General features: G+C 32.2%; 1 protein-coding gene across 1 annotated transcript in view; it reads left to right on the forward strand.

The window, feature by feature from the left end:
• Positions 1-24,538, forward strand: part of LOC143918172 (uncharacterized) — an 87,786-nt gene that overhangs the window by 25,200 nt on the left and 38,048 nt on the right. The window contains exon 2 of the mRNA XM_077439919.1: positions 11,360-11,393. The gene's annotated coding sequence lies outside the window, so the exon portion shown is untranslated. The remainder of the gene's footprint in view (positions 1-11,359; positions 11,394-24,538) is intronic.

The following is a 24,538-nucleotide window of genomic DNA, read 5'->3' on the forward strand; positions in this document are numbered from 1 at the left end:
CGTGAATGTAAATTTCAACGACGCATACATTATTTATGAAGCTTTTAGACTTGTTGACTTTAAAACCATTGTACGAAATAGGACAAACCTACATCAATATACAGAAAAAATCCCGGAAACAACATTTCTGTAGTTTGCTAAGCATAATCCAATTAGATAATGACAGTTAGCTTAGTGTTTCCAGTCACTGTTTCTCATTTAAATCCACTGTGTTAAACTGGCGTGGGTTTGAACAACATCGCACATTTACAAACTCTAAATAAATTAACTTTTCCCTACGATATTAATAATGTATAATCCTGCTTAAAACTCAATCGTCAACTGATATAAATATGCATATGTACATATGTATGCATGTATTAAATTTGAGCCGAAAATAGACGAGTCGTGCTTTATGCGCATCTCTGTACACGACTCTTCAAAGCGAAACTTTATCATCCATATACAAAATTCATTTCGAATTTATGTACCGGAAATAATGTTGCATATGCACTGGAAGTATGATTTACGCTGACAAATAAAAACGCTTTTGATATTACGTGTAAGTGCATTCATGCATTTCACAATGATCGACTCCATTTTATTGCATGTCATATTCGATTCGACTTTTGTAGACTCGGTGTTTATTCGATCGATGAATTTTATTGTCTTCTCACTGTCATATATTGATCATTAATCCTTTGCTGTACAGGTGGACTCTGCTCCGAGTTCGTTATCTGCTTTTTAGTGGGGAATGAACTGTGAATAGGTCCGTTCCGTATCGCTTGGTCCTGGGAGCTTTTTCCCACGGATTTTTATTCTTCGTGCGTCCCGATCTTATTTTTTTCTGTTTTTTTTTCGTTTTACTTCTTCTCCTTAATCGCTTGGATAATTTTCCCTTTTTTTTCCTCTCCGTTTCGCTCATCGATCGGCCTTTGAGATCTCGAAACGCGCAAACGAGCGCTAAGTGTTAATCAGCGCGACGGAAATCGTCTACTTTTGGTACGCTGTTATCTCAACAGTCGCTAGCCGCACTTCCTTTTGGACTTTTTGTTCATATATACATACATACATACATACATATATTTAATTTTTTTTCGGGCGATATATACAGGCTGACAGAAAGTCAGGAAATGCGTGCATGAGGTCACACGAACTTCAAATGTTATCTCACGCTTTCGCATCGCTTGTTTAACTCGATGATTTTTACGTGGTTACTAGCGTCGGTTTCCCTTCGCATTTTATTATTAGAAAGCAGTGAAAGGGTTGTACCTAATGTGGCTAAAATTCTAAAATGTATATTATCCATTTCCATATAAGGAAAAGCTGTCGGAAAATCGCTCACACGTGACGCAACTGTCGTTTCTTATTAATTTTTCTTCCAATATCTCATTCGGGTCACATCTCAACTAGTTCTACAATAAGCGTAATGGAACCTTTTCTTTATAAGTTTTTAAACTATTTTATGAATTTTCTTAGATTTTTTCTCTTCCTAGATCAGTAATGTTCGGAAATTTGATCACGACCATATCGAGAACCGGATTTGAGATTCGATGCGGGAATTTGAAATATTTTCGTATACGAAATTCGTGTAATTTAATTCAGCAAAACTAATAAAATTAGACATATTATGTGTGTATTTTTTTTCTCATCAATTTGAATATATCAAAATTAATTATGCAATATGCTTTTATACCACGCGCTGTTTTACGACTAATATACGCATTATATACGGTCAAATATTACTTAATTTTGCATATTTCTTACAAGAATTACCTTTTATTCTTGTATACTAATCATTTGCCCGATGACAATTTTTACCGCATAAAAATTATTATACAAATGAGTGCGAAAATCAACATCGTCATATTTAGAATAAAATTGTACTTTAAAAATATAGGATTTTAATGAATATTTATATCTTTGTAAATTAACTTTTATTTTAAGTCACATTTTAAAAATTTAAAATTATGTATTATATATTGGACGTATTAATTTTTATTATTATGTTTCAACCAGGTCCATATATCTCGCATTATCCAAATTCCCGTTGATTACAACCAAGTAATTAACATAAATTCTCTTCTAAAAGAATCTTCTATCTTAATTTTTGGATACCATTCCTGCATTTCCTATAAACTTCCATCCATTCGCCTCACGTTACGTTTTCAAAACTTTTTTTCACGTTTCTTGCAATTCCTTATCGTTATTATAAACATACATATGTACACCTCTATATATACCTTATTCTAATTTCACTTAATATACTATAATATACATATGTATGTAAATTTTTTTAGTCCACCTACGTTCATATCTACATATGTTTCAACAAATTATTGAAAGTGAGATAAGTAGTAGAAGAAGTAACCAAATTATTTACTATCTTTCTATATGACTCATAATGAACTATCAATTATTTATTACATTGCCGACACAGTCAATAATTGATTGCGTTGATTTATGCACCGTAATAATAAATTTTATACGATTTTCGAGATGATAAATAAGTTAATATTCGGAAACGCATATACTAACCCATTCCCCATTCCAGAAGTCTAGACAGATAGCGAAAATTAATGAGACAAACTTCCCGAAACTTGTAAGCTCTCTCTCTCCAGTGGAGCTCCCTCGTATATGTATTTTTTTTCACATATTATGTATTATATATCTCACTCTGCCTAGTATCGATTTACATACGGTGCCAAATTGACGACGCCTCTTTGGCAAACAGGAAACTTTACCGGGTTTCGGGAAAACTAGTACGTAATACGTCAAAAAAAAAACACATGCCCGCACACTGAGAATATAAACGAGTTGAAAACACTCTGGAAGATTGATCTGACGCAGAAAGAAACGACCTCGACAAAACGACAATTGCTTAAATGCGATATATTTAGTTGGATAGAAAATTGTCTTTATACTGCGATAGGAATTCGCGTAGGAGCGCTATCAATTAACCTTTGATTGGACATTTCACAAAATGTATCAATTTATTGCTAAATTTACTATCGACACTTTTTTCGTGAAGTTAACCTATTCGCTTACCTTATCTGTTAACCTTCACGCTCGAATTTCTGATTATAACGCTTCATTTGTGACACTTATCAAACGAACAGGTCATATAATCTGTACCGAAAGAGTAACGATGTTTAAAATGTTTATTCACATTTAATATTTATAAATGATGACCGTAACTGTAATTTTGAATAAATACATCCAATATATTGATAATTTCAGATAATAAATCATATTAGTTAATATTGTGCGCGTCTTAAGACTAGATTCTTACATAGATAGGGCGTATCGTCAAGGGATTCGCACGCAATCCTTCAGGATTTAAAGCCCAGCTTTAGACCATTCACCTCAGGATATAATTCAGGATAACGTCCGACTGACTGACTCCTCGTAATGACCACTACGATTATCCCTAATTGGCGGAAACCGCGAAGTGCTATTTTCGTATGTGTGGTAAATCGAACGTTGCGTAGGCAAAAAGTGTTCTCGGCTCGTTGGAGGCTGTGGTAGTTGTTTTTTTATTTATTTTTTGCAGCCAAAAAATCAGACAGTTTTAATGGTCCATTGGTCCATATTCATGCGGTGGAAATGTGCTCCTTAAAAATATGCATACATATGTACATATGTATGTATGTATATATGCTTGGGTACAGTTAAGCTCAACGTTTAAAGACGTATACTCGAATTGAATATTCGCTTAATGATTCGCCATTCATCGGATGAATTTACAATTTTGTTGAACGCTTCTGAAATTTCCCAGCGTGTCTTTAAAGTGATTCTGCAAGACTGCAAGATGAATTGACTAATCAGAGGGGTATGTATGTACTTTTCGAGGGGTTGGAGCGTTTCTTCTTCTTATTTTTCTTTTCTCGTTAAACTCTTATTTAAGTTGTGGCATTGGCGGAATTGTTAGTCGAATCTCATCTTGACAGCACATTTTTCTTGTAACAATGCTGAAAATTTCGTTGTGTGCTTTCATTCAAGATTAATACGGACCGACGTATGACAGACTCTATTTTCTAACAATGATTTAATTGTATAGAATAAGCTTTACATATAAGAATATAATCATTTTTTTTTTTCACAAACACATTCATTCATATATAACATTTAAGCTTTTAGGTATTATCATATTATATTATATTCTTCCACTAAACAAATTTAAACTGAAAGCACTTATATAAATTAATGAAATGGTAATGTACCGGGTCGAAACACTGATTATCAATTTGATAAATAGACCGATTTAATTATAGGGGGATTTTCTTGATATTGCGCATAGTAATAGTTATCATTTCAATTTGTATAATGTTAGAAAGAAATAATATTATATAACAGTGAATATACATAATTATAATCAACTTTTTAAAGTGAGGACTACCCATTTTCATTCATGGATAGCACCATGGTAGCATGAAGTCGATTATTCGTTAGATCTATTCACGTTTTGATTAAGTCAATTTGTTTTCCATATTCACGTTATGCAATATATTTCTCAGCATATCATACATAAATCTATGCTTAGCTCTAACCTGTCTACGAAAAAAAAAATGTAGCAATATCGAAAGATCAGCGCACCCAACATTGTCATAATACGACCACTTTCTTTTTTTATATGACTAAGCATTTCATTCCTTATATCCCATTCTGGATTTCCTTCGCCTTCAGTTACCATAAGAAGCTCTCACATCTGGACATAATCTAATGCGAATAATACGCGTACGTGACTTGTGGGCCATGCGTAGTACGTGATGCACATAGATGGGGATCCGGAGGAATAAAAACGCTACCTGTCATCACTGTAGTGGCAACCCTTATTTGGTTAGAAAGTGTCTTGCTGAAATACGAAAAAAATATACAAATACACTCGGGAAGATTCGAATGAATCAAACAAGGATATGAGTTCGTATCCTGAAGCGTTAACCCCTTATTGGGATATCGACTTATGAGTATGTTCACATCCACACACGCGCCTTTCAGAGTATATTGTACTTTGTTTTTTATGACTAGGATTTTATACATATAGTGCTTATCCGTATACGCATACGTGTTTTTGTGTATTGCAATGTATTGCTTTTATGTGTAGAATGCGGAATTCAATTAAAGTCGAAATTTAAACGATCGTTAATGCTACAGTGACATCTCCATTTCTCTATTGGCGGATATCGATTTCGAACAGGGACGTGCTGGGGTTTTTTATCGGTAGGTAAATCCTACAGGACGGTATAATTCGACTGTGGTGGCTATTTAAGAATCAATCGTTCAAATAAAATCCGACCTGAAAGTTCCAAATGAAATATCATAATTTCTTTTCAAATTTTCACCAATTGATCTTGCCACAATCTTTGCCTTTTAAAATAACTCCGATAAGTTATAATCGGACGCCTCACTTCACTCATCTGTAGAAAATATCATAACCAGTTTAATTGAGAATAAATGGATTAAGAGTTTAATGACTGTTTTAGACGAAACAAAGTTCAAATAAGTTCAATTAATTATACCATGACTTCATAAATACGTGGAAAACACCCCAGGGACTTCATTAAAGTATTCACGTTTTTATATTATCCATCTACAAAGTATTTTGATCGTAAGAAATGTCGACCCGAATTTTTTTACTGAAAATGAGTTTACCAAGTTAGAAAATAATTTATTTTTAGAGGATACTACGGTCGCCAAATGTACATACGTTTGATGTCAAGTGTCGTGTTTTTCTTCCTTTTTGCTCCCGTCTTCAATCAATAACCATTAAATCAGATTTAGCCGTCGTTCGATTGTTTCAATTCTAGGTAATTTATCGTTTGACCCACTTGGGCGTTTAAGTATAATATTTATTTACTGTAATTCGTCGCGAGCGTCAGTCTAGATTACGACAGTTTGTCTGCGTCCCGCTTGATTACGCCAAAATAAAAGGGTGTAAGAAACAAATTACACGCGAAAGTTTCTACTCTGGAAAAGTTTCATCTCCTCAGACTGATAAGGGTGAAATTTTCCGAGGGTTTGCGGCGGGCCCGACGAGCGCAATGCGGATGTCCGAAGCTAAAGAGGCGCGGCTCAGAACAACCGCACCTAAAAACGCATTTTCTTCACAAAATTTCCTCAGATAAGATCCAATTTTGAGTTAATTTTGTTATATCAGAAAATTGGAAGGATCGCTTTTCGTAAGTGACGGCCGTAACGGGAAAGTTTTCCTCTGGAAAATGGCCGGAAAATGAGAGCGTGTTGTAACGCGGGCGAACTAAATGAATGCATTGCACGATATATATACATATATCTATTAAAATAATAATATACTCGTACTTATTTATTTGATTTATTAAATGTTTTTTTCAATTATATTAAAAATTTTAGAACTTTTCCATATAAAAGTAATTTAAAATTCATACAAGTTTAATAAGACGCTATTGGTTGTTTAACACAAATATTGATACTTATTTTGTAACGAACTTATTCAATTTAAGCTTAATCCGATTTTTACTTTATTTTTATGTACCTATTTAGTATGCATGTACATATATACATACATATATACACCTATATCACAGTAGATGCATATTATATATGAACGATAAGTTCTTGATAATCCTGATTATGAATTAAAAAAGCCATATTATGGGTTCATAAAGAATAACTGATCAATATTTGTTTTTATTTCTAAGCTGTTCGTAATATAGTACGTACATGTCTATATTGTTTAAAAATAATACTAAAACAATTCATTGATATATTATATTTTAAATCCCATTCTTGGTATGAATAGATAGAGAGAATGAAATTATATACTTTGAGGTTTTAATGTTGATATAAAATAACATTTTCATATATGAAGATAAGAATCCTTATCGTAAAGAATTGTAATGTTTAACAATTTGCAAAATGTTTTACTCTTACATATATATGTATGTATGCATGTACATGTGTATTTAATGTTAGCCCGTATATTGTATTTAACCGCAATACATACATACATATGATAAATTAAAAATATTTATTTTATAAACATTATAAATGCACACACTCATATAAATTAGAACGGATGCAATTTTGTTGATAACATATAAATTCTCCTACTACAATTTATTTAAAATACGTATGTTGAAAAATACTATTTGAACATGTATTTTGTTGTTTATATTTTAAATAAAAAATTGTATTCAAGATTCCTTGTAACAATCTAGTAAATTAAAAGTAATTGTCGCTCGGACCGTATTAAAGACCGCTCCGAGTCATCATGTACTTACATAGTTGTTGCATTTTCTTGCGACTCTTCAGGGTCCACGACGACCAGGAAGCGCATCATAATTGCACCGGAGGAGAGTTGGAAGTCTCGCAGAACCGAAGGAGTGCCAAGAATTTGCGCCAGCTCTCTAACTATTCGTGTAATTGTGAGGAATTCTCTAGAAGCGATCCCTGTGGTGGAGAGAAGAGAAGAGTGCGAGTGCTCAGGAATGCTGCCTGCATATTAAACTGGAAATGTCGCGTTTTTACACACACAGGAGGCTTCTTTTCTAAGGATTCGAACCGCGTCCTCTTTGCTGGGCTTATTATCCGAGTGCTGGACGTGAGTTTTGCTTAGCTATTCAAGGAAGTGCTCCGAAAAAACTACGTGAATGCACGTCAGCTCCGACGCAATATGGTCGTAGACGCTTGTTGACCAGGGGTTAGCAAATGCTTTTCAATATGTTCCACCTAATCAAATATCGGCCTTTCACCATACAATCCTAAATTGATAAATATCTTTTCTTGCAATCCTGCCTACCTTACGTACATATGTAAATTTCATCCATTGACTGCATTCCGTACATTTTCTTCATACGAGTATTTCGTATGCTCATATCTTAATATTTGTATATTAACTAGTGTTGTTCCCGTTGACATATAATCGCATGAGTGTTGGCATATTAAGTTATTAAATAATAAAAAATTAAAATATATTTTTTTCAAATATCTTTTAAATATATTTAATTTAATATTTATATTTAATTGTTTAATATGAAAAAAAAAGATAAAAACTACCTACCTACCTACATGTTACACAATACAAAACATCAATAAAAATTAATCAATTAATTAAATAAATTGATGACGGTAAATTCTCTGCCAAGAGGAAACATTGGTAGCAAACAGTATATATAGAAGTTTTTTCTTTTGTTATTGTATTCGTATATATGTACGTTGTGGCAGTGGTTTAGCTGTGACGTACATACTTATGTATTTCGAATCGAAACGACTATTATAGTACGGCGAGCGTTATCTCAGACAGACATAATAACGATATTATATATACATACATATATATATATATATATACATATATACATACATATATACATATATATATATATATATATATATATATATATATATATATATATATATATATATATATATATATATATATTATATACATATATATGATTATATGATATATGTATGATATAACTGCGATAATATACATATGTTGACGTATTTTCATCATTACTATGATAGTAAAATAAATGAAATGAAATACTATACTTGCTGTTTTACAAAGACTCATTTATTTCATCTTTATCAATCAACACCTTTAACGACGATAGAATATCATTGCAATTGAAAATATTATAGTTAAATACGCGTCATTAATAAAAGTCGTTTAATACTAATTTACAAGACATCATTTTCTTACAAATATTACATTTTTTTTTAACAAACATACAGTTAACTCATTAACTTCTGAGTAAACTTACATACTTCAGTAAAATATTACATTAATTGTTAAAAATAATGGCCCACAAATTGCCGCCATTTTCAAATTCAACCTGTCGGCTCTTTCGAACGTACATATTTTCCATCACTTTTATTACGGTTTCAGGTCTTAACGCTAATTGATCTCTTCTATCAGCCTTCAGGTGCTGAATGATTATTGGTTGTTATACGGGTTAGTACCCAAGATATTGAGAAGCCCCACAAAAAGGCGTTAGAAGCAGTCAAATCAGTTAAACGTTCGTTATTAATATAATATTTACACACATCATTAAGTAAAAAATAAATAAACGCTATTTTAATGCGAAATTGGGGTCGGGATTGATAAATTTTTTCATGACTCCGACTCCACAGTCTTATATTTTTATATAAATACTACTGACTGGCTGTAAATCATTAGACCAATTAAATATTATTGTTAAAAAGCATCATTCTTGCTCATTTCAATGACGCGATAGATAGTCCCGGAATCATAGCGATCTCAATTTAATATGTACCCTCACAAAAATATTATACGTTCCATTTTAATTTTTCATTTAATAAAGCTTAATTAATACACATAGCCAAAGTTCACGTACAACTAGCGGTACGCGCACCATCCTTTGCGATACTCTGTAATACGCGGATTCCATTTGCTGCCGTAAATGTATACGTTTTGTGTTCTTATTGGACCTCAGATTAGGCTTTCCGCGCACACATACGAAATAATAAAATGACGATCCTATTGCGGTGACCCTTTATGAGGTCGCCGGAGGGTCATATATTAATTTTAGGGTGCGTTGACCCACGCCATTACTGGGACATCTAATTCAAATATTAAATTGGACGAGCTTTCCTCGTCGTTTATGCCCACTTTGTATACAAACTGTTTAACCCTACTGCGATGTAATAATTATTATATAATATATGCGTCGTAAATAAGACACGTTTGACAGTTAAATGAGGCTTTTCGATTTAGATTTTTGGATAATATATGTAGTATGTATGTAATTATTATGTATCTTACAAAGCTCAACAATCGTGAAATAGTGATAAAAACATATGTTTAAATATGCATGCATAAATATGATACGTATGTACATACATGTTTTATACTTAATCGTGAAAGCCGGAAGTGATAGTTTTATTATAATATCAAGCATATTATATAAAATAAATTTAAATAAATGTCTTATAATTAATTAATTTTAATTATCATGACACTAAAATTAAATTGACATGTCATGATTAAATTCCGATAATTTTCCGTTTCAAAATTAATGATTTCAAAAAAGGATAAATTTAAGCTATAACGATGAATTATGAATTTATCAATGGATCATAACAATTACGATGAGTATTATTATTATTTATAATCATTTATTCAAGTCATTCATCACCCACTGCTGGATGAAGGCCTCTCCAATATGCTTCAATTCTGTTTTGCACAACTCTCATCCATTTCACCCCATACATTTTTCTAATTTTGTCAACCCACCTTCCGTGCGGACTTTCTTTCAACCTTTTACATTCTCTCGGGTACCATTCCAGCTCTTCTTTTGTCCACTTTCCGTTCACTCTTCTAGCTACATGACCCGCCCATTGCGATTTCAGTTCACTCTCTGCACTATCTTTGTACATGTATCCGATATCCTTGTCATCAGTGGTGTAGTCGGGGAAGTTCGCCGCCCTGGTACTTCTTTTTGAGCCAGGTCGCCGCCCTGGCACTAATGATTGACATGGAAATTGTTTTATGAGTAAAATTAAAAAATATTTTGGCTAATATTAATAACACTTGAGACGAGAAGAATACGAGGCGACTTAATCGATGTCTTTAAAATAATACATAAATAATCATCATAATTGTCTAATGTCCAAACTCATTACGTTCAATGAAAACACTCATCTTAGAGGTCACACTCTCAGACTCCGAAAAGAAAAATCGAATAAATTGGTCAGAGATTCCTTCTTTTCAAACTCAGTGGTTAAAGTTTCAAATAGTCTTCCCAACAATGTAGTAAATTCTGAAAACCATAATATTAAAAAAAAAGAAGCTAGAAGTCTTCCTTAAACTTGAAAATTTTTGTAATTCTTCTTTTCCAATATATATTCTATATTTTTGATCTCTTTTATTTATTATGTTACCTATTATTGTGAAGTTTTTAGAAAGTATAAAAAAAACATCATAATTTCAACAAGAATATTTGTTAATTAGCATTTGATTTTTTTTTTGATAATTTATATTTGAACACCAATATTAGGATACATATCCTTTAAATGATGAAAAAAGAGGGGGGAGGGGGTCATAAAAATTAAACACCGCCCTGGCTCTTTTTTATTTATCACTACACCACTGCTTGTCATACTTCTCACCCACGTATTCCATTACCTATCTCTTCTCGTTATGCCGAGCATACAGCGTTCTATTTAAATATGTATTTAGTTCCATATAAATAATGATTCAAAATCAAAAACTGATGAATTTATAAAGTAATTTTGACATTGTTACTTATAAATATTTTTTAGCTTAAATTTATTATTATTATTATTGTGTGTTTTGTGGACGGATTGCGCATAATATTTTTGATTTACTTTTATTTACCTTCGCAAAATTAATTAATTGTATTTTTATTTTCAGAATTGAAGATTACGACTCTTAAGACGAAGCACTGGTATGTAATATTAATTTTCTTTTCGAATTGCGGAAGCCGAGCTAATTTTCACGTTGCGCATCATTAATTTTCAATAACAAAAAATAAAATATAAAAAATCAAGTGAAAGACATTGAAAAATTCGGATCATCATCCTCGATTCGATCCAATGCCAAAACTGTTATTTGCGAATACATTTTTCAAGTATGAAAATCAATTTCGACCGGCATAACTGATTTTTCAAATGACCATTATCGTTTCGGTGATCGTCACAAGCGTGTCAAGGTCCAAACGCAATCAAATCGCAATTTTCTATCAAAAACGTTTTCATACATTTTTTATCAATACATATATACATAATGTCGTTAAATGAAACGTTTTGTGTAATAACATCCCACGCTTCTGTTGCAATACAAGTGCATAATATTATATAATATAATCCGATCTAGATTTTATCTAGGCGCGCCTTGACCTTGCTTCGTGTGTTTACCTATAATGCAATAAACTGCATTTTCTATTACGGTATTCAAAGGCTTCCCTTTTGACAAGGTTTTTATAAATAAATACGCCTATAACATTATTAAACACACAATATATTTATGTATTTTAATGTATCGATTTGACTTCATGACAAACTCTTTAATAAATGACTGCGTAAGTTTTAATTTTATTCCATAATAAACTTATAGAATTTATTATTATAAATATGTACATATGTACATACATACATACTAACGAATACTACAGATATGCTCTAAAATATACATAATTTTACGTTTCGATCATGTTTAATTTTATGCCACTATAATATGAGTGTTTATTGTGTAGGCTTATCCCATATCAATGTGAATCACCTAATATTTCCCGATTTATATGTGAATGTCTTTATATTTTAGTACATAATGTGAATATTCACATTTCCTATCTATTCAAAATAGTATTTTATTTAAATTTATATTTATTTTATGATCATGTATGAAGTATCCTGTATGAAATTTAGTCGTAAGTACGAACAGGTATGTACATCGGAAAATTTTAAGGGGGATATAAAATGAAGACGAGGAGCTGAAGGAAATGCCAAGACGGTTGAAGGAATTGCGACTGACAGTTATCTCAAACCTTCTTAATTAAAAACGCATCCCATTGTTTCAGACACGATGTTAAAAAAACAGTTGCGTTACAGTATATGTACAACTGTGTAAACAGAATGTTTTCTACCAATACTGTTATCTTTTTTCATTGAATTCCCGATGGCATTGTCAAATTTGATGTACATACGTACATATTTTCATTCATATGTATTATTTGAAAAATGTTTCAATACGTATCATCATATTTATTTATTTATTTTAAACAGACCATTGTGGCATAACAGGAATTCCTAAAGCGCCACAATGGTCAAAAAATATAACACAAAAAAGAATCATATATATGTACATATGTACATATAGTCGATTCGAGTGTTTTATGAACGATATTTACCCATAAATATTCCATTACCTTCTGGACATAGCAAGATAAAGAAAAGGACGCAATAAATATACATCTATGTATCTAATATATAATTTCGGAAGATACTTTGTATGTAACTATGTATGTATGTATGTAACTATTGTTGGTTCGTAAATCCGTGACGTCATCTAACAAATGAATATTCAAATAAATTTAAATAAAATAAAACTATTCAAATAAATTTAATAAAATGTTTACTATTAGATTGGCCATGTTTAAGCGGCTTATATTACAAATACCGAGCGAAGCCGGCTAAAAACACTAGTAATATGTAATTCCGAAAAAGCCTTTGTATGTAACTATTGTTGGTTCGTAGAAAAACAAATAAATTTAATTAAAATAAAACTATTCAAATAAATTTAATAAAATGTTTGCCATTAGATTGGTTTATATTAATAATACCGAGTGAAGCCGGGTAAAAACACTTGTAATAAATAAACATTAATTTCAAAAGAACCGATTGCAACTATTGGACAAAATAATTCGGCCCTTACTAAAATTTGAACCCAAACTATACGGCATGAGCACAATTCTCTAATGCAGCAGTACACAATTTGATCAATCGTCCCTTGAATCCTTTAGCATATTTCAAGATACATATGTATTACTAATCTTTTAGGACAAACATACTGTTGAAAGTCAACTAACTAAAGTGTCAACTACTGCTTAGATAGCTTTACAGAATTAACGTACAATATATGTATGTACTTAGGCTTTTAAGAGCTGAAAACCATTTACAACCACTGAACATAAGTATGTGAGGGGGTTCTTTAAACGCTTATTCAATCCGATTGCGATGCTGCAAATGAAATGCGTATCAGAGAAATGCTCTCGTCGGTGATCGATACTCCCAGTGGCTCTCCCACACCTTCACTTCCATTGTTCCTTCGCCCCGTCTGGCACCGAGCTCAGGGGTCGCTAACCTTTTTTGGCTAAATTCCAGCTGGTCCAGCCGACTCCACACAATTTCCAAACTAACCAACGGACCAACCGACTTGGAAACCTGTCTCGTGGCATGTCCACGTGCTTCCGAAAAACGTGTCGGCCACGTGTCGTCAACCCCTTGCCTACGAACGCCTCTACGTGATTTTCACAAAAGGACGCGTATTGTATGTATGTATGTATGTGCATGCATGTGAATCTTTTTCAGAGGCGAAAATAAACTTTTTCGGCTATAAATAAATCTGGCTGATTCGATTTGTCGTCCGTTTCCGCGATGGGCGCTCGAGAAGCACGCGAGTAAATAGGATTTCGAACAATTTTACCCAGGCATATAAAGGGTTTCTCTCGAGGCTTTGTCGCTGTCGTCGCCTTGCCCTTCGATTATATATGTGACGTTCCCCCCGTTTTGTCTATGAAAATTCTGTTTATATTCGGATGTAGATGTACAATTCAATCTGCACTTGATGTAAAATATCGACGTGCCCGTTTGTCGGTGTTTGGGTTTGTTGTTCTTGTCTTTAAAGTGTTCGTTGTGCAGTAGACGTTTCAAAAATTTTATTTAGTTTTTGTTCTGTACATATTTATCTTTATTTCTGTGATAGAAATAATTTTAAATAAAATTAAAATATCGATACTCGGAATACAAATTAAATAAGACACAGTAACAACACTGATCAACAACAAAATAACGTTTTTTACTTACAAGAGCGAAGATTTATCAATATTTACTAATTTTGATCTACTAAATTCGAATATGACAATGTTTTTATTAGTTTCTTCTCGTTGATGACATTTTGAAAAATGTCAAATGAGCTTTTGAAAAATGGTCAAATTTTTCAAATTTTTGGCTTCTGCAGTCTAACTCAAAATCTACATAGTGCCAATCTATTAACCAATCTACAATCAATATGTGCCAAAAGTGACTATTGGAATCAATAGTCAGATGTTTTTCTATTGATTGTAATTTTTTATCGTTTTAAAATACCGATAATTAATTATCTAGCAAATTTTAAAAGTCAAAAATATACTTTTTGTACCCATTTTTCTCGAGATATTATATACAGTTTTATATTTTACTACATTAAGAAGGATTGGTTTTCAATTTCAATTTTTTTTATCTGAACGTACTAATTCGAGTGGTAGCGCTCATATGATAATAAACGATAGAAAACCAACAAAAATCATTATCGTATTTGAATTTAGTGTGTCAAACTTAGCAAAGATGGATTAGTCTCAGCACCGGTAATTTTTTTTTATTGCTCAGTGTCATCGTTACAATTATTTTCCCTTCCTTCTAGCTTTCATCAATGAAAGCTTTAAAATTTAATCGATATTATACAATTTTGAATATATACTGGCGCTCATTAGAACGTAAAACACTTTTCGGAACGTATATTTATTTTGTACAAAAGCCTGTTATCTATAAGGGCGCTAATTACGCTACCGATTTCGAGTTATTGTAACGCACTGAAGCTCACGAGATAATTAAGCTCACCACTAAGTATAGGTTTAGTGATAAAAAAATATATACTCTAACAAAAAATAATAATTCCCTTAAACGTTTGGCCCTTTCCGGTTTCAGGGATAAAAGCTCTACATATATACAATAGAAGAGAAACCACACACGAATATTTTTTGTATAATTCATACAAAACACAATATACATATTCTAGAAAAAAAATTTCCGGTCAAACTTTGCTAGTTGGACCATTTATAAGATTTTTTTTTAAATCAGTGTTCCACTTCAATGAACATTGTATTATATGTACATATATATTTTTAAGAGATCCATTCACACAATCTATCCACTTTTTTATTGTTTTTGTTTTACTTTTTGTTTAATTAACCTATTAAATTTTATTCAATTTTTATTTTTATTGTTTTTTTATTTTCTTCTATTTCTTTAAATGTTTTGGGTAAATTGTGAATGTTTGTTAAATAAATGAAATGTGTTTTTATATATTTCATATGTATGCCACAGTATCACATTGGGGTAACATGTGAAGACACTGTCGTATATGTTAATTAAAATAAATATAAAATAAGAAATAAATAATCCAACACGGAAAAATACGACGTTCAATATAAAATATGACACTTAATCTTAATGGTACGCGCGTGTACAATTTATAACTTTTCCCTATATATGTACATAAATAAGGATTCCTCTTGACTACACATCTCTCAAACGCGAGAGACGCAATTTGAACATATTTTATGATAAACATACATATTTACAAACATTCGTCGCTCTGCGTTCGTTTAATAAGCATACATACATACATACATACATGCATAAACACATTACTACAATTAAAATAATTGCGTTTGAAATATCTTGACACTATCTTGTTTGCTTGTCTAACTTAACCATTAGATAAAACCAGGCGTAGATTTAAACCCGGGGAGATGTTAATAACGCCATTAGATCATTACACTAAACGCCGACAGATACGACTGCGACGTTCACTCCATTTATCTCCTCGCTTGTTTCTTATTTCAACTCTTTTTATTTTTATTTTACTTGTTTTTTGTTTGTTTGTATTTTGTTCTTCAAACATTATTTCATACACTCTTGTTTTCCTTTTATTTTCATTTTTTGTTTATTTTGTTTCATAGTCGCTCTCCGTATACTTGGAGACGACACTCGGGAGTAATCATTCGAGACAGTGTTTAGCAAATAAACGTTTATCGAGTTCAACGCCACCTGAACACTCTTCTTATACGTGCACGTATCACATCGATATCGTAAATTTTATTAATGCCTTAGAATACGGCGTTTTATTAATGGTTCGTTGGAGTACGAAACGGATGCGCTTAATTGCTATATTAAATTAAATTTAGCGGTAGCGGATAACCGTAAACGTGCTCGCAAATTTGTAAATAAATAAACAAAAACACAGTTTGAGAATCTTGTAAGTATGTGTGTGTGTGTTTGTATGCGGACTTTAGAGGTCTCGGCTGATTAGGGTAATCTAATTGTTTGTTAATTCGGCCGGTGACTTCTGGGAAACGTTTGAACTCTCGTCTCGCGGTGTGTAAATAATCGGTCAAGTTTAGGTGTTGTAAAACAAATTGTAGTAAAGGTAAACCAGTCTTAATTTATCTTTATTGCTGCAGTAAAATAATAATCGAGGCGCGTCGCCTAAAGGGTTAAAATGGACGATTCCCATGGTGAAGGATACGAACTCGGTTTCCGATCGCAGGTGTATTGGATAGATCGGATCCAGTTTGCTTTAATTAATATGTAAGCACGCAATTTAATTCTGGTAGGTGTATTAAATGCTTTAATTAAAAAGAAGCAGTACTGTACGGTCTATTAATAAATCCCGTATTAGTACATTAGATACCTCTCCTATCTCCGAGTACATTTCATATCATGATCAATAAGCTCGTATATTGCTGATTTAATTGTAAATAGGTTTTTGAGCTCTTTTTCCTACTATGATGTACATTAACATTAGAATAATATAATACTATGATTACTATCAAAATTAAATTTAAAATTGTAAAATAGAAAATGATCAGTAGATCAGTAGCTATTAAAATAGATATATGTAAGATGTATTGTGAACATAATTTAGTAATAACAAAAAGCATTTAATAAAGGAGGTTTGTAAAAATCAAAAAATATAATGCTGATTCTTTTCGTGAAAAAGCGCCGCAGCCGAAGTTTTTATTAATGTTGAAGGATCTTGTGAGTCAAAATACATCTATAACATAAAATCTTCTCAAATAATCGATATAATTTTTTGGAACAAAATATATCATCTCATACAATTTTACTATGTACAATTTTGTATAAGATGGTTATTGCTTGATAAATATAAGAATATACCGATAATTTCTGGTATTTAATAATTATAATGATATTACCTCTTAAAACTAAACTAAAATACATATTATCATTTTGTTTTTGTTAGTTTTGTTTATTTGTATATCAAATATTCTCTATGTTTATAATCTACATACATACACATGTACCTACATATTTCATGTCTTCACAAAAATATATTGCCTCTTTGTTACTCAGGCTTATTTTATTTGATAAATAAATAATGTATATTCTAGTATTGTAAAGATTAATGTGGTTTTTTGTATATATTATACATATGTATAAACGTATTTCCCATACTAATATTTTTTTATTTATTAAATTTAGCTCATTTATATCCTATACAAAATGTGACAGTAACACTTGTAGTCAATTTTTAATCGGATTAGTAGGTGTTATGTGAAAAAATAAAAAATATATATAATACAGACGTAAAAATTCATTGATTTTCACACAACTTTTAGTGTTGCAAATCGGCTTATAAATATTTAATACTATTATACGGCTCTTACTCGCGATGCCCACATGTTTTCAAACAGTTAATTATAATTAAATTTTTTAATGACTTCCTCGAATTTTTAATCCAATTTAACGCCCCCGCTGTTACAATTAAGTCGGTGGTATAAAATCCTTGTTTATATCTGTTTGCGTTTTCGTACTTACATTCTAATCTTAGCAATTTACTTATCTTAACAGATTTTTGTTCATACTACGTTTATGATGATTTAAGAATGAAATTATTCGCCTTAGAAATTTTACAACTAGGAAACCTTATACATAGAATACTATGTACAATTTAATTTACAATTGAGAGGAATTGCAATTTTATACCACACCCCATAGCCATGCGCATTTAAGTATTATGTGTTTCAGTAATGTCTATTAAGTGCACAGTGAAATTATATTTCAAGTGTAATTGTTCATCACTGTAACACATACACCAGGTTTGATTTTACATAAGCTAAAGCTTACAACGCTAGATTTCACAGATACTCACAGGTATTACTGAACAAGAAATACACTGGCTAGCATATTCATGCACTTGCCACTGTGCCCCAGTAAATTTTCTGTTTAAAGACAGCTGAAGTTTTACAGAAATAGACAATAATTAACAAGATTCAATCTGCTGTATACGTTTTACAACTACATCCGTATTACCTATGTACGATTTTAGTTTAGGGTTAACTTATGTACATAGTTAAGGTTATGTCTGCCGTGTACACTGTTACTAGATGATTTTGACGAAGCATACACATACTCGACAATGTATACATCAGCGAGCCTTACACTCTTAATGTAACATATGCATAAAATAAAGATCGTTCGATACGCTATCCGGTGCCTTTTTACAAACATCATCACACCACTATCATCATCATCATCACAACAATCACGTTAATCACATTTAGAGCAAACTAGTCCCCCTTCAGCACGAATTGAACTCCCAACAAGCATTTGCGCTCGTGTCATCGTACGTAACTGTTTGATTATCGACGCACACGAGCAGCAAAACGATTATGTCAATAATTACCCACTTGAACATCATGACAAACGAGTAAATTTTACAAAAATCAGTGGTTCCACAGAGGTCTTACCGATCATAGAGGTGTAATGAAACAGGCGAATAAGCAAATTAATATGTCAATTTCAGTATGATGAATTTATACTAATTAAAATTTGATTCATATTGCATAATTTGTATCACAACTCTGAATTTGCAATTTTCTTTAACTTCTGAAAGATGGTATAGAAATAGTAAGACGGGCTTTCATTAAAAAAACCTCATTAAAATCTTTTTAAAATGTCGTTAGACCTCTTTAATTCAATTATACGCGAATAATTTTGTTGAAAAGTTTGTAGACATGCTTCTGTAGCTTCCAATTTGTTTCATACAACTGGAATATGTCGCTACGTATTTTTCTGTCGAACTCGTCAATAGACAAAATAATGAGAAATGTTTACAAACTTTACACTTCGTATATGTATGTATAGGTACATGTTACACTCATGCGCTAGAAATCAGGACTGTGGAGTCAGAATCGGAGTCGTGGAGTCGGAGCATTTCAAGTGGAGTTGGAGTCCGACTCCTATTCATTATTTTCTTTAATTAATAGTATTACGGTATCTGTCAACCAGAGTTTTTTTATTAAAGTAAATCCAAATAATAATATTTAATCCAAGTAATAAATTTAAATTTAATCATTTCTTTATAAAAATCACATTATATATAAATCAAAATGATTGCACGTACATATGTATGTGGCCAAAATATATTGTTTCCTCCATCTCATACTTTTTTACTCTCATTTTTTGTATTGATTTTTTTGTGTATGAAATTCATACACATAAATACATTATGAACGTACTTACTTTTTATTTATACCTATTTCATTACCAATAATTCAATATAATGGTTATATGTCAATTTTTAGTGATTTTTTTAATTCCTTTAATTTTTTTTTTTTTTTGAAAATCGCTATTATTTTTATTAATAACAGTTTTATACGTTTTCATGAAAATTCCATCTTCCTAAAATCGTTCAAGTTGGAGTCGGAGTCGAATTATAAAATAAAGTCGTAGTCGGAGTCGGTAAATTTTGATCCGAATACGGAAAAAAGCTGCTGGAAAAAAATGATTAATTTCCAGCCCTGCTGGAAAAAAATGATAGAAATAAATAAACACACATGCTTAAACTGAAATTGAAAAAAATTCCTGAATACATATATGAAACTCTTAGAACTTTTAGAACTTCTAAAAGAGCAGTCTTTAGAATGAATGTGTAAGAGTATGGGGGAGTACTGTGTACTTAACAAATAATCTTTTTTTTTTGTAATCCCGTTCTTTTTGATCACACCTCGTATGTTAAATAAGCGGTTGAGATTCGGCCGAAATTCCTCAACTGGAGTTCGAGACGGAGCAGGTGTTTTGAATAAACACGAATCCTTCTCCGATATATTTATCATTTGTGGAATCTATCCCAATCATCTCGCCTGCATAACGAGAGACCGTCGCCCGCGGCAGGAAGCTTCCAAGCTTTTGTGTTCAGCGATCGTATCTCAAACTTCAGGTAGATCATTAGAGACGGACAAACAGGTATTTCACGTCCGTGTACAATGTAATAGTTGACGCGTTTCCATTAGTGAAAATAACCCATTTTTAACGAACTCCCTCCTCAGATAGCGTATGGTTACTGGTTACCTCGTCAACCGGACAGGAGTTATCTTTTGTGTTGTTTGTCCATGAAGCTTTGATTTATCGTAGGATCGTGCACAAAAATGTGAGATTTGCAATATCAAGTATGTATACCTACGAACATAACTACCCACCTGTATTTCAAAGAGCTTTATTGCTCGTAAATTTGTAGAAACTTTAACTATGAGGATTATGTTTATACTTTCTACGAAGTAAGCGGTAAATACATACATACATACATACATACATTATGTGTATGTATGTATGTATATAATAAATAAATAAATAATGGATATGTTAACGTTAATTTGTTTCCGAAGAATAAGTTAGGTGATAAAGTGTACTTAGAACAAGCAATTAAGGACTTTATATCAATTTGACGGAAACAAATTAAACGTATATAAATTCCACCCATCAAAGAAATAATCACTCAAATTAAATTTAACAATTTTTTTTTATTAATAATTAAAACAAATTTCAGGACTCGACTTAATCCATACCCCCCTAATAAATTAATAACATTTTCTTCCATTAATAATTTAGGCTGAATATTTAGAACATTTTTAATTAATAAAACTTTATGAATAATATTTTCTAATAATATTTTTACACGACAAATATAAAAACGACATTTAATGTCAAATTAACATCTCTAAAATAGCTCGCACGACCCAATTCGCCCGGCAAATCAAACGTCAAATGTGCCAGTAACAAAAATAAAATTTGACGTTTCAGTGAAATCATAACCAGTTACATTTTCACTGGGTATAGTTCAATGAAATCATATCCAATTACATTTTCACTCGCCCCTATCAGTGAAATTATAATTGTTGACAGTTGGTTGATAGCGCGTCGCCCCTCTCCTATCCATTCCCACTGTTCTCATGGTCCCACACATCGTAATATCCATCCAAACACATCGTAATATCTTAGCAGCCAACACTCATTTATTTAACGGTTAGGTTAAGTAAGGGTTGGCCCTATTCATTTAAGATTAGGTTGTTAGGGTCGGTATTTATTTTTGTCAAATTTTATTTTAGTTACTGACATCCCAATTGACGTTTGATTTTCCGGGCGAACACCGAATCTGTCGCGCGAGCTATTTTAGAGAGGGGCACTCATTTATTTGCAGGGCGAAATGTTTTAGAGATGGGCATTCGCATATAATGTCGTGATAAATACCTAATTTGTCTGGAAATAGAGCTATTTTGCCGGCCCGATAAATGGTACCCCATACATTTGGCATTATAAATGATGATTTTAATTTGTCATTGTGTAATGGTTCAATTGATAAAGCACTTACTGACAGAATGAAAGCCCTATTATTCAAATAATTTAATTGAGTTGGTGGTTTACATATGTATTGCAGCCAATTCCAGATTGGACGTCTTCTGAATCGTAGTTTGATTTAATAGATATTATGTATCGTATATTATAAAAAATACTGAGATTTACAGAACCTTATATTGTTGTTAAACATAAATAGCTGTGTATATTTATATATGTATATTAAAAAATACCTTCGTAATAAGTACCGATTTTTTCAACAATTTATGTCAGCTATTCCCAAATGAATCTCAAATACCGCTATTGGAATTATAAAGTTTTCCTTTCTTTGTCGTTCACTTAGTGACAAGTCGAAGTCACTGGATCATAAATATCAGTACCTTATTTATTTCCACGTCCTTGTAAAATAACTTATAATAGGAGCATTTTTATCGATGGATAGACTTTTATTGATCGATCGTTAACTCGAAGTAACAAAATTTCCTACAAAGTTCGAATGTTCAGGCAACTCGTAAATATGAGCTTTTTCTCGACATGTGAAAATTAACTTCAAGTTACAGATTGCACGTTACAATTCGCATCGGATTCACTTCCGAATAGTTGATTTTGTTTTAAAATCAGTAAAATTAGAGCATCATAAAGCTCTAAAATCGCATATTTAATGCTCAAGTGAAATTGTCTTTGAATTATTGAGGTATTGAATGTGTTACATTACCATTAATTCCTATATCACTCGATACTCAAACTTACATATGACTATAGTTGATTTTCTTTTTTTAAATTTCTACATATTTGTAGACAGGTATCGTCAAAAGGAGAGTTGACAGCAGCTGATGGAATTTTCAACATTTTTAAATTATCACATATTGATCTTAATCTGAGTATTTTGATCCGTCGCTGAGTCGCGTATCGAATTTCATAACAGTTGTTCAACGGCTGGCTGCTGCTCTCAACTTCTTTCGTCATCTTTCTGTATGTATATTTTTTACAATATTCACTTCACTTCTTTGTCCTCTCGCGGTCGACTTTACCTGTTCCATGTCTCGTTCAGAGACACGACAACCCTTTGTTTTTTCGTCCGTGTTAAACATCTCGTTGAACAAACGACTTGGCACACGGCGCAGAACACCCGATCCTACACCAGCCTCTTCTTCTTCCACTACCTGGGTCGAATCTTGAATTACTGTGACATCCGATAGTGTAATGACATATTGCCAAGCCAGCGAGTGCGTGCGTTCTGCTTAATTACTCATATTTATATATGGTGTTGAATAACATGTACCACTCGTTGGTACGGCACGTGGATCGAAATTTTAAGTACCGAAATTATCCACAAACACTGACTGCCCTTCTAGAACGTTATGCTCACCAAATATGAAATTTATGTATAAAGGGCTCGAAGCATGTACGTCTGTTACTTGTCAAATTAGCTAAAGCTATGTGGTACCATTAAAACAGATACCAATTACATACATAGATGTTGGCGCACAGTGGTGTTGTAGCTTATTATGGCAGCCGGAGTAGGCGGGCCAAATTAACTCGCCTGATTTCATTTGCTTACAACTATTATAAACTTACTTGAAAGGGAAAATGAAATTTAAGTATTCTTCTTTCACGTAATACATTTTATTGTAAGTAATAAAAATTATCGATAGATTGTAGTTTTAATTGCTTGCGATCCAGCTGACGTACTTAATAGACTAACACATCTGGACAGAGAAAGTAGGGAAGTAGGATTAAAAAATAATATTTAATAGCGATAGCATTTCAATATATAATAAAGTAGTAGAAGTCGATATTTATTTATATTTAGGACAAATAATAGATTTGTCTGGTAGTAATGAAGATGAAATAAAGAGACGTGTGAAATTAGGATGGAGCGCGTTGGAATGAATGAATGCGGTTTTAAATCAAAAATTTCACTTTGCCTAAAGAAAAAGATCATCGATCAATGTGCTTTACCAGTGATAACGTATGGATGTGAAACCTGGACGTTGAACGCCAAGTTGCCATACAAATTCCAATGCACTGCACAGAAGTATGGAACGTTGTATGCTTGGCATTACCAGGAAGGACAGGAAACGGAGTACATGGGTGAGAAGTATGATAAGGGTAGTGGATAAAGTGGATAGAGTAAAGAGATTGAAATGGCAAAGGGTGAGCAACGTGGCTAGAATAATAGACGAAAGGTTGACAAAAGAAGTGCTAGAATAGCACCCGAGAGAATGCAAAAGGATAAAAGGAAGACCGCGGGAATATGGGTAGACGACATTAGGAAAATATGTACATAGGGTGAGATGGATGAGAATTGCGCAAAACAGACACGAGTAGAAGCGTGTTGGAGAGGCCTTCGTCCAGCAGTGGATGGTTAATGGCTGTAGACGATGATGATGAATCA

The sequence above is a fragment of the Arctopsyche grandis genome, chromosome 10 (assembly GCF_051622035.1).
Source record: "Arctopsyche grandis isolate Sample6627 chromosome 10, ASM5162203v2, whole genome shotgun sequence".
In the NCBI taxonomy this organism is placed as follows: Eukaryota; Metazoa; Arthropoda; class Insecta; order Trichoptera; family Hydropsychidae; genus Arctopsyche; species Arctopsyche grandis.